Below are 12,106 nucleotides of genomic sequence, written 5' to 3'. Positions count from 1 at the left end.
TTTTTTTTTTAAAGTATTTATTAAAATTTTGCATATAAAGATAACAAACATCACCGTCCTGGCGAGATAACAGAAACAGGGAGAACCCCGCCTCCCGAAGGCCCCAGTGTACCCCAATAACCAACAATAAGGAGATAAGGTATACCAAAGGGATCAGCAAGGTACATAGGAGTCCATTCCGAAGCCCCGATAGGAATCCAACAAAGAAAAACAACCAGACATACATCCATACACACGTACCGACATCCCCCCACCCCAGCCCGGACACCGACCGAGCAGTGAATTCCCCTGGCGACCTACTGAGACAGTCTAACCGGTCGATCAGCCGACTCTGCTACCAACAGCCAAGGGGTCCACACCATATCAAACTTCTTAGGGCACTTACGACTAACATAAAGGGCCTGATACAAAGGGACATATTTATTCACCAAGGCTATCCAACGAGACAACGGAGGGGTGGACGTATCCTTCCAGGTCATAACTACCACCTTGCGGGCAGGAAACGGATCAACAACCGTCCATGAGCACTAAAGATCAAGTCATTGATAACCCCCAATAGACATACCGTAGGGCTAAAGACAGAAGGAAAGTCCAGATGAGCACCCAAGAAACCCATCACCTCCCTCCAGAAGGCTGCAATAACAGGACACATCCCATACTGCATGCAGAAAGGTACCAACTTCCAAGGATACCAAACAGATTTTAGATGGTAATATCTGATTGGATGCTGTAATGTCAGTTATAATAGCAGAAAATTCTTGCCACTATTATGTTCTTTTAAATACCATAATTGGCATAGCATGCCAAATCTAGACAGCTTATTGGAATATGTTTGGCATATTTTATACTATATAAATAACAAAAATATGCACTTAGATCTAATCCTCAATAGCCTATTTCTAGTGACTTCTATCCTCTTGGTAGGGGGTAAGAACTGGATTGTTGAGGTCCGTGCACTGGGACAACCACTGATCACAAGAAGTGCCTTGAACACCAATAGAATGGAGTGTCAGTAAACATGCTTAACTGCAGCTCCATTTACTCCCTATGGGATTTAGTTTTAGACTTGGTTTATGTTTAGATAATCTCTTCAACACAAAGTTAAAAGCTGTGTCAATTGAACGCATAGTTAGTGGGTTCTTTTCCTATAATAGTTAGTGTGTCTTAACATATTTGTTGCAGATAAACGGTGAAGGCTTCTATGGAGTTGGCAGCAGGATTAAATTAGCGCTGACGGACCCAGAGCAGACACAGCAGGAATGATGATAAGGATTTAATAGACCAAGATGCATTGCGTTTCACTGCGCTTGCGCAGCTTCCTCAGGCATAGCAAGATACAAACAAAACAGGTAGGCACTTATGTAGTAGAGAGATTAACTCTTTCATGTCCTTCCTTATACAAACGCTTACATGGTATATACAAGATATAAGAAAAGAAGAAAAAAAAAAAAAAATATATATATATATATATATATATATATATATATATATATGAATATATATATAAAATATGAACAATGTAAACACTATATAGCATACGTATATAAAAGACCCTGTAATGAAACCTATTTGCAAATATAAAATTACAATGTATATATAGATATCTCAGAAAAATAATGGAGAATAAAATATAAAATAGAAAAATAGAAAAAAAAGAAAGGGGATATATTATATATAAAAAAGGGGGATATGTTATGTATAAAAAATCAGCGGACATTTATTATGGTCTCATTAAAGGGTACTCCGCCCCTAGACATCTTATCCCCTATCCAAAGGATAGGGGATAAGATGTCAGATCGCCGCGGTCCCACTGCTGGGGAGCCCCGGGATCCCCGCTGCGGCACCGCGCTATCGTTACTGCACAGAGCGAGTTTGCTCTGCACGTAATGACGGGCAATAAAGGGGCCGGAGCATCGTTACGTCACGGCTCCGCCCCTCGTGACGTCACGACACGCCCCCCCTCAATACATGTCTATGGGAGGGGGCGTGGCGGTCGTCACGTCCCCTGTCATAGACGTGCATCAAGGGGACGAGCCGTGATGTCACGAGGGGCGGAGCCATGACATCACGCTGCTCCGTCCCCTGTATCACCCGTCATTACGCACAGACCGAACTAACTCTGTGCAGTAATGATAGCGCGGTGCCGCAGCGGGGATCCCGGGGCTCCCCAGCAGCAGGACCGCGGCGATCTGACATCTTATCCCCTATCCATTGGATAGGGGATAAGATGTCTGGGGCGGGGTACCCCTTTAAGCCCTTTTGGGGACAATATAGTCAACTTAAAAATCCAGAAAGATTCACGATTCATCAATTGCTGGGATTGTCTCCAATATCACTAAACGTAGGGAATCCATACTATTTTTATGAACACTGGAAAAATATCTTGAAACACTATGAAGTAAAACATTTTTTTTATGTTAGACCTATGTTTTCACATGCGAGAGTGCACAGTTTGCACTGTACGTCCTACATATTGCAAACAACAATCACAATAAAGCAAATAAATTGCATAATGGGTCTCACAATTAACTGAATGTACAATAGGGAAACACTTTTCAGTCTGAAACGATTAAAAAACATAGTTTTAAAAAAAATCATGGCACAACAATAACACCATTTTTTTATTGCAAGGTGAACAAACTAGATAAATTATCTATACTCTTTCTTTGTTTTTTATTTTCTAATCTATTTGAGGCTATTAAATTTTGTAAATTCTTAGATCTTTTAAATGTAACGTTAGGGTGTTTAGGGAGGATACTTTTGAGTACAGGATCGCTCAATACAATTAGCCAGTAAAAATTTCTTCGATCATATTAGCTTCATAATTAAATTGTGTAATAAAATTATATTTGAATTTATTAGTCATAATTTCTGTTTTGTTTTTTATTTTTGGGGATAGGGAGGTCAGTTTGTTTTATCGTTTTTACTTAACATATTTGTTGTATTCAGAATTTGCATATGACCCATTAAAGGTTTCAGTCTCTTGTGTAATAATGTTTACCTGGTATTGGCTGGTATTAGGTTTATTGGCTTTTATGCTGGATATACAACTCTATACAGAAAACAAAAGACAAATTGCCACAGTCCAACCCGAAACTTCTGTGCAGCCAGCTCTCTCCAGGCCCAAAGCCTGTATGTTACCATGACAACAACTCTGCACTCAACAAAGCAATGCATAATTGGAGATTTTCCTATCCTTGGTGAAGGATAATATAGATTTTATTAAAGACAAAACGCGAGTATTATGCTATTCAAACCTCTTTTACTACTCAGCAGCAAAAGTAAAATACATATATAAGATGATATGTATGAGAAAAAACTTTAAAACGTAAGGTATAGCACAGCCAAACATGCTACTATTCGTATTAGCCAATAGGAATGTAGGATACATCATAAAGGTGACAGTTAGTATCTCATCTTCCTCTTCTTTTCTGCGAAGATAATAGATTCACAACATAGAACGAGTCCCATAAGTAACTGGAACATGAAGAAGAAACAACTTTGTCAAACTTGACTAGTAGATAACGAAGAAGTAATTCTTGAATATAGGATGTTGAAGAATGAATTCTTAGAACATCGGAGAAGTAACATCAGATGTGGAATGTAGATCTTGAGGAATCTTGACTTAGACAGCTGTGAAAGAAATTAAAATATTATAGGGATGGGAAATTAGGGAGGGATAATACTCGTGTTTTGTCTTTAATAAAATCTATATTTTCCTTCACCAAGGATAGGAAAATCTCCAATTTTATAAAAAGACAAAACGCTCCTATTATGCTAGTTTAAAGCTAATAAAATAAAATTATATACATCTAATAAAAAAAATACGCATAGTATTATAGCAAAACCATAGAAACATGAGAGTCAGGTTTAAAATAGAATGATTTGAATGTAGAGTCTGAAGACCAATTAGCAGCTTTGATTATGTCTGAGAGAGAGGCACCAGATTGAAACATTTTAGTGGATGTTGCACCTCTAGTGGAATGTGCTGTGAATATGGAAGTATCTATACCTGCCATGGTCATGGTAGATTTAACCCAGCGAGCTAAAGTGGCAGAAGAAACAGATTTGGGAGGTTTACAGTAGGATATCAATAACTGAGAGGAAGAGGTGGAACGTAAAGATTCCGTCATAGACTCGTATGAACGTAAACAACGGACCACACAGAGTTTAGGATAATGAGAAAAGGATGGGTAAAATACTGAATGTAAGTTAGTCTTGGTACGAAGATAAATTGTGAAGATGACTCCTTCTGGAGAATATTGTCTCCTAGTGACATCAAGAGCTGTAACATCAGATATGCGTTTAATAGAGATGAGACTTAAAAGAACAGTAATTTTTAAGGAAAGTAGTTTAAGAGATAAAAGATTATTGTCATCCCAAGAAAGAAAGAGATTTAATAAAATATTAACATCCCAAGTAGAATTATATCTTGGTATAGGAGGACGGCGAAAATGTATACCTTTTAAGAGTTTATAAACTAGAGGGTGTTTACCAACCGGCATGGAATCAATGAGAGCATGTCTGGCTGATATGGCAGATCTATAGACATTTATGGTTCTGTATGCTTTGCCAGAATCAAAAGATGCGGAGAGAAAATTTAGAATGTTGGGAATAGATGTTTGTAAGGGATCCAAATCCCATTGAGAGCACCAATGAATCCAAATTTTCCAGGCTGATCTGTAAGCAGCTCTGGTACCTGGAGCCCAGGCATTTGACAAGAGTTCTCTAGTAGTGAGAGAAAATGGAGGGATCGGCCCTGAATGCCTGAAAGTAGACATGCAATTAAAACTAGTTGATGCAAAAGAATTAGTGGATGAGAGTTGCCAAGAGGGTCCAGGATGAGATCCGGAAATGATGGGATAATCCGAGGATAATCTATCAATAGCGGAAGCAGTTGAGGGAACCAAGCCTGAGTTGGCCACCAAGGTAGGATTATGACCATAGTAGATTTCCGAATCGAGATTTGAAGTAACAGTCTCGGAATTCGGTTAAATGGAGGAAATGCATAGAGGATTTCTGGTGGCCAAAATTGAAGGAAGGCGTCTGTTCCCAAAGCATCCGGATCTGGTCTCCAACTGAAAAACTGAGGAATCTGACAGTTCAGTCGAGAATCGAACATGTCTAGATGAAGTGGACCCCATAATCGATTGATTTCTTGGAATACGGAAAGATGAAGTTTCCAATCGCTGAAATCGGTTAGGAAACGTGAGTTCCAATCCACTATTGAATTGGAGATTCCCGGAAGATATTCCGCCTTTGAAGTGATGTGTCTGTCTAGACAAAGGTGCCAAAAATCTTTGGCAATATCTGCAAGGGCCTTTGAATGTGTTCCGCCAAGATGGTTGATATACTGGACAGCGGAGATATTGTCCATGCGAAGTAAAACACAACAGTGAGATGAATCCTTGACAAAACTCTTTAGAGCGAAGGACCCAGCTAAAAGCTCTAAGCAATTGATATGTAATTGGGATTCGGATAAAGACCATTTCCCGCCAGTAGAAAGGGAGCCGCAGCTAGCTCCCCAACCTGAAAGACTGGCGTCTGATTCTATGATTACATTTGAATTTGGATGAAAAATTGCTTTCCCGTTCCAAATTTGGATATGGGAGAGCCACCAAAGAAGCTCTTCTTTGGCATCTGGAGTCAATCAGATATTGTCGGAATATCCAAGACTGTCCCTCAAATGTCTGATTTTCAGACGTTGAAGAGCTCGATAGTGAAGAGGAGCTGGAAATATTGCCTGAATTGACGCTGAGAGGAGACCCACGATCCGAGCAATGGATCTCAGAGAAATAAGCTCCTTCTGGAGAATTTTACGAATTTCCTTCCGTATAGTTTTTAATTTTTTGGGAGGAAGGCTCAGAGTAGTCGACTGAGTGTTTACTAGAAAACCCAGAAATTCTAGTTCTTGGTAAGGATGAAGAACTGATTTTTTTGAAGTTTATAAGAAAACCTAGATTTGACAGAAGAGTTAAAGTCCAATCTCTGTGTGTGAGAAGAAGAGACGGAGATTGGGCCATGATAAGGATGTCGTCTAGATAAATGATAAGACGTACACCGCGACTTCTGAGTAGTGCAACTACAGGTTTTAGAAGTTTCGTGAAGCACCATGGTGCTGAGGAGAGGCCGAATGGAAGACAAGTGAATTGCCATATCTGATTGTTCCAGAGGAATTGTAGAAATTGTTGGGAAGAAAGATGAATTGGAATGGTTAAATAAGCATCCTTCAGATCTATTTTTATCAACCAATCGTCTTTTAGAATGTCCCTGAGGAGATGTATACCCTCCATTTTGAAATGTCTGTACACAACATAATTGTTGAGTAGTCTCAAATGTATTACTGGTCTGTAACCTCCGTCCTTCTTTTTTACAAGGAATAGGTTGCTTAGAAAACCTGTGAAATTGTGTTGGATGGGTATAATCGCTTCCTTTGAAATAAGGTCTTTTACTTCTAAGTTTGTCAGATGTTGATCTGAAGTTGAAAATTGAATCGGGTGAGGGAGATTGTACTGAATTGGTTGAGATATGAAATCTATTTGAAAACCTGAAACTGTATTCAGAATCCAAGAGTCTGACGTAATCATACTCCAGCTGTTCAAAAAATGCATGATCCTTCCGCCCAATGGAATGTGTTGGAAAGAAGACTTACCTGAAGAAGGTTTTGCTCTTGCAATCCCACGCTGACCTCTCGGACGCCAGGCCCTGGCTCTGTAGGGGAAGAAAGGGCTAGGATTTGGGGGTTGGGTTGGATAGGACAATTGTGGAGATTGATATTGCTGGTAGGAGCCTCTTTGTTAGATAGAGGAAGTCTACGGAAACGGATGCCTTTAAGAAGTTGGCAAACTAAAGGATGTCTGCCAATGGGAACGGAATCTATAGGGAAACGTTTAGAAGAGATAGCTGAAGGATAGAGATTAATAGTTCTATAGGCTTTGCCAGCGTCATAGGAGGCAAAAAGGAAATTTAGGATGTGAGAGAAGGATGCTCGTAAGGGATCCAAATCCTGTTGATCGCACCAATGAAACCAAAGTCTCCAGGCCGATCGGTAAGCTTATCTGGTACCCTTTAAGGCAAGAATCCCATTAATAATTCTAGGCAGTTTATGTGAAGATGGGATTCTGAAGGGGACCATTTTCCTTGCGAAAGAAGACCGCAATGAGCTCCCCAACCGGAAAGACTCGTGTCTCATTCTATAATGATATCTGGATTTGGGTAAAATATTGCTTTCCCATTCCAGGATTCTATGTGAGAATGCCACCAAAGCTGTTCTTCTTTGGCTTCCAAATATAGGAGCACCTCATCTGAATAACCGATACCTTCTCTCAAGTGGGGAATTTTCAAATGCTGAAGAGCTGTGTAATGAAGAGGAGCTGGAAAAATGGCCTGAATGGAAGCTGAAAGGAGACCCACAATTCGAGCTATTGTCCTTAAAGAAATTAGGTCCTTGCGGAGAACCTGGCGGATCTCTTTCTGGATAGTTTTTGATCGTCTGGGAGGAAGACTCAAGGTGGTGAATAGAGTATGGATCATGAAGCCTAGAAATTCTAGTTCCTGAGATGGAATAAGAACAGATTTATTTTAATTGATGAGAAAACCCAAACGGATTAGGAGGGATAGAGACCAGTTCATGTGGAGCAAAAGTAGATCTTTCGATTGGGCCATAAGGAAAATGTCGTCCAGGTAGATTATAAGATGAACCCCGCGACTTCGGAGAGAGGCAACTACTGGTTTTAGTAGTTTTGTAAAACACCAAGGAGCCGACGAAAGGCCGATCAGAAAGTATGTGAATTGCCATTTTTTGTTTTTCCAGAGGAACTGAAGGAAATTTTGAGAAAAAGGATGAATTGGAATCGTTAGGTATGTATCTTTTAGATCTATTTTGATCAGCCAATCGTCCTTTAACAGAAGGTCTCTTAGTAGATGTATGCCTTCCATTTTGAAATGGCAATATACTACTAGATTGTTTAGGATTCTCAGATTGATTACAGGTCTGTGACCTCCATCCTTCTTTTTCACCAGGAATAGATTGCTCAGGAATCCTGGAGATTTCATAGGTACAGGGATGACCTTGATAAGGTCTTTGACCTCTTGATCTATGAGAGCTTTGTCTGATAGGGAGAATTGTATAGGTTGAGGAAGATAGAATTGAACAGGTGAAGTGACAAATTGTATCTGGTAACCTCTGACCGTGTTTAAAATCCAAGTGTTGGATGTAATCATATTGGAAAAAATGTAGGAGTCTTCCGCCCAACAGAATGCTTATGGAAGAACATGGAGTTAAACTTACCGGTAGGAGGTCTGGAACGGGGATATCCTCTTTGATCTTGAGTATGCCACGGTCTGCCCCTGTATGGGAAGAAGGGTGGGGGAACAGAGGAGGGTCCTGCAAACTGTGGTTGGGCTTGGGTATAGGAGCCTCTAAATTGGTATTAGGATTGGGAAGTTCATCTGGAAAATCCTCTTCTGGCCTTCCCAAAAAAATTTTGAGAAAATACTTTCTTCATGGACACCTGAGCTTTACTCACGGAGAAGAGACCCACATATGCATTCATCTCTCTGATGAAGTCTTCCTCAAACAGCTTGCCCTTGGTGGGCCGTGGCAAGGTTGGTAAGTTGGGGGCCAATTTTTATTAAAATTGAATGTTTCCGTTCGGTGGATAAAGCAGACTTCGCATTACCAAAAAGGCAAATGGCTCATTGAGCCCAGCCTCTGAGGGTTGCGGTATCAACTGGGTTATTTGAATTTGTAGCCTGTTCGGCTAAATCCAGCATTTTGGTTAGGGGTCCGATGAGGTCCATTAGCTTGTCCTGGCAAGCTCCGAAGCTCCTGTCTACACCTTTCTTGGGGTTTTTCCCTGTTTTAAACAAAAATTTGGTAAGTAAAGGGTCTAACTCAGGTGTGACTGAGGAGTTATGTGGGATTGTAGGGCGAGGGCATTCAGCCTTTAGTTTATTTCGTGAAGCCCTGTCTAAGGGTTTATTTACCCAAAGGGATAGGTAATCAGCAGCCTTTGGATCTGGCAGCTATTTGCCAGAACGTGGATGACAAATCAAGGAGGGGTAAAAAAAAATGGCTCCCCTGATTCACCCCCAATCATGTCTTCCTGTTCAACAGGTTCATCATGTGGCAACCACTTTCCTCAGAGACGTAGAGTATATCATCAACATCCTCAATCTCAGAATCAGAAGATTCCGCAGAGGAAAAGTCTCTAAAGGAGTTAGGTTTTGCTCTCAAGGTTGAATTCTGAGCCCTAATAGTTTGAACTTCCTCATGGGCAGAGGGTGAGGAACGTGGTAACCATTAGGATTAACATCCAATTTGGCATCTTTGGGAAGATCCTGGTGACCTCCTGTAGGGTTTTTTAATTGTTTAGAGGAGTATGGGCCATCGGATGTATGATGCTTCTTTGATTTAGCCTTGCCTGGACCTTTAAGTAATTTGGTGTTTAGAGACCAATTCCTCAGGGGACCAGAACTGGTCTGATGGGGTAAAGGGAGGCAATGTCCCAGCATCTTGAGGAGAAGTGCAAGATAGGCCATAGTGACCGACTTAGTAATGGAATCCTGCAGGACAGAAACTGCGGATTGGACCACAGAGTGGACCGATCAGGAGACAGACTCGTCCACCATAGATTGCAAATAGTACTGAGAAATAGGATCCTTAAGTGTTCTATTGTCCTCAGACATGGTACACTTTAAAATATAATATGGAAATTAATATATGTACTGTGTGAATTGAATAAGGAAAATATTAGAAATAAATATATAATAAATATGGAAATATATAGATAAATAAAGTGAATTAAACAAATCAATTTGTAAATATTAATTAAATAATTAAATAACTAACAATCAATTAATAAATAAATAATTAATTAATAAATAATTATTAAATAAATAAATAATATATTAAATATTATATGAAATGAAGTAAAACAAAATGAAAAAAAGGGTATATATAATAGAATTATTGGTAGAACCACCGGATTAAAAATGAGAGAATGTGACTGAAAACATTTAACATGTATCGAATAAGGATATATAGTGTAGTGTAACACTTCAGGTGGCTTCTGACACACGGGGTGAATGCCAGAAGCCCACAAATGCTTGTCAGGAGATTACCACACTGACAGGGGAAATCTCGCGAGCGTCTCGCGAGCACAGATATGAATGAATGAACAAGAAAATAGGTAAAATAGGGATAAATGTAGGAATGAGATAAAACTGGAAAAAATATATATAATAGGGAAAAGGATATATAGAAAATAAAGAAAAAAGAAGAAAAATAAAATATAATAAATTAAATGTATACAAAAGGTTATAATAATACATTTAGCAAAATATATGTACAAATTAATAGGTAAAATTTATAAACTGTAAAGAAATATTTTATTGGGAGGAGCAAAATATACACTTATCCTAACAGACTGCTGAGCAGCAAAGAAGAAGGAGGTTACCTGGGCGACTGTTACCTATATTACCTATGCTGTGACCTGATTGGTGACTGTCATATTGCAGCATGTTAGGTTTTACCTTGCCTACATGCTTGTATAAACTTTTCTTGAATACATACAGTAATTATTTGCTGCTGAGTTCAGTAAAATAAGGATAATATGTGCATCTTTTCTTGCCTTAAAATTGATCAACAGCCCTTAGCCTTTCCTATCAGCTAAAGGAGCACTAGGTGTGTAGAGTTCTGTGCCTTTTTATTCTGTTTGTTTGTGTTGTCTGTCTCGGTTCACTCTTTTGGTTATTAAGACTTTGGCTTTTCTCTGGTTAACCCTGTGTCTGCTGACTTTGTCGCTGACATGTCTGACGGTTACTGACCCGGTTTGTTTGACCATTCTGATACCCAGCACTTACTCCTCCAATTGAGGATCTATTGCTTTGGGTGAATATTCCAGTAGGCAGGAAAAGTGGCTGTGGGCAAGCTCAGGGCTGCACATATTCCTACCCAACATGACATCAAAGTTCTGAAAGGGCATCATTTCCTAGAGAAGAGAAATATCTTTGCAGAATATGACTCATAGCCTCAAGGAATAGTAGACCAATCCTTAATTAAGACAGTAAATCCATGGAAAACAGTTGCTTTCCCTTCAGGTATATGCACTATGTATTAGATGTAAGCAAGCAATATATTGTATATGCAAGGCAAAAAAAATAAAAAAATACATCAAGGCACCAGAGGATAAATCTGCCTGAGTATGCTGTGGACTTAGGCTACTTTCACACCATAAAGTTCTTCCCTTTTAAAGAGCCGTTATAATGTTAAACGGCCGTTACAAAATCTCTGGGTTAACCCTGTAGACGCTGCGGTCACTGAGACCACAGCATCTATGAGGGTAACAGAGGGAGGGAGCTCCCTATGTCACTGATCGGCGCTAAGTTAAAGAAGAGCGCCAATGGTTGCCATGGCAACCGGTGGCCTTACACTGGCCTCTGTTGTCATGAAGTATTAAGGGCCTAGATACTGTGAAAGGCCAGCCAAAAGTACACACCTTCTGGTGTAGACAAATACTGTTTTAAGCATACTGGAGTGCATCGTCCTCCCCTGATAAGTGCATACCACATACGTACATCTAAGTGGTGTACTATTTTGTTCCTGTTAAAGTCTTAAGGGCCTAGATACTGGGAAAGGCCAGCCTGCTGGTGTTGTAGACAAATATTGTTTTAAGCGTACTGGAGCGCATTGTCCTCCCCTCATAAGTGCATACCACATGCGTACACCTAAGTGGTGTACTATTTTGTTCCTGTTAAAGTCTTAAGGGCCTAGATACTGTGAAAGGCCAGGCACAAGTACACACCTGCTGGTGTTGTAGACAAATACTATTTTAAGCATAGTGAAGCGTATTGTACTACTCTCATATACGTATGTCAGGCAGAGAAGTGCCAGGATGTGCACAGAGTGGCAGAGGCCTAAATTCATCAGGCAGAGGCAGAGGTCACAGCCTTGCCGGACCAGGCTTTATCAATCGCGCCATAATGATCTATATGAGGAATAACATTATTCCTCCTAAAAGTCCCATAAGGGGACTAAAAGTGTTAAAAAAAAAAAAAAAAAAAAAAAAGGGAAAAAATGCACACATTAACCCCTTCCTTATTA

At 39.8% G+C, this 12,106-nt stretch overlaps 1 protein-coding gene across 6 annotated transcripts in view; it reads left to right on the top strand.

The window, feature by feature from the left end:
* Positions 1-12,106, top strand: part of MYRIP (myosin VIIA and Rab interacting protein) — a 717,726-nt gene that overhangs the window by 58,520 nt on the left and 647,100 nt on the right. For 2 of the 6 annotated variants that reach the window (XM_056520619.1, XM_056520620.1), the window contains exon 2: positions 1,183-1,349. The exons of the other annotated variants lie outside the window; for them this stretch is intronic. The gene's annotated coding sequence lies outside the window, so the exon portion shown is untranslated. The remainder of the gene's footprint in view (positions 1-1,182; positions 1,350-12,106) is intronic. 6 annotated transcript variants of the gene reach the window in all.

This window comes from Hyla sarda, chromosome 5 (genome assembly GCF_029499605.1).
Source record: "Hyla sarda isolate aHylSar1 chromosome 5, aHylSar1.hap1, whole genome shotgun sequence".
In the NCBI taxonomy this organism is placed as follows: Eukaryota; Metazoa; Chordata; class Amphibia; order Anura; family Hylidae; genus Hyla; species Hyla sarda.
Note: the sequence above shows the minus strand (reverse complement) of the source record. Positions and strands in the feature narration are given on the sequence as shown.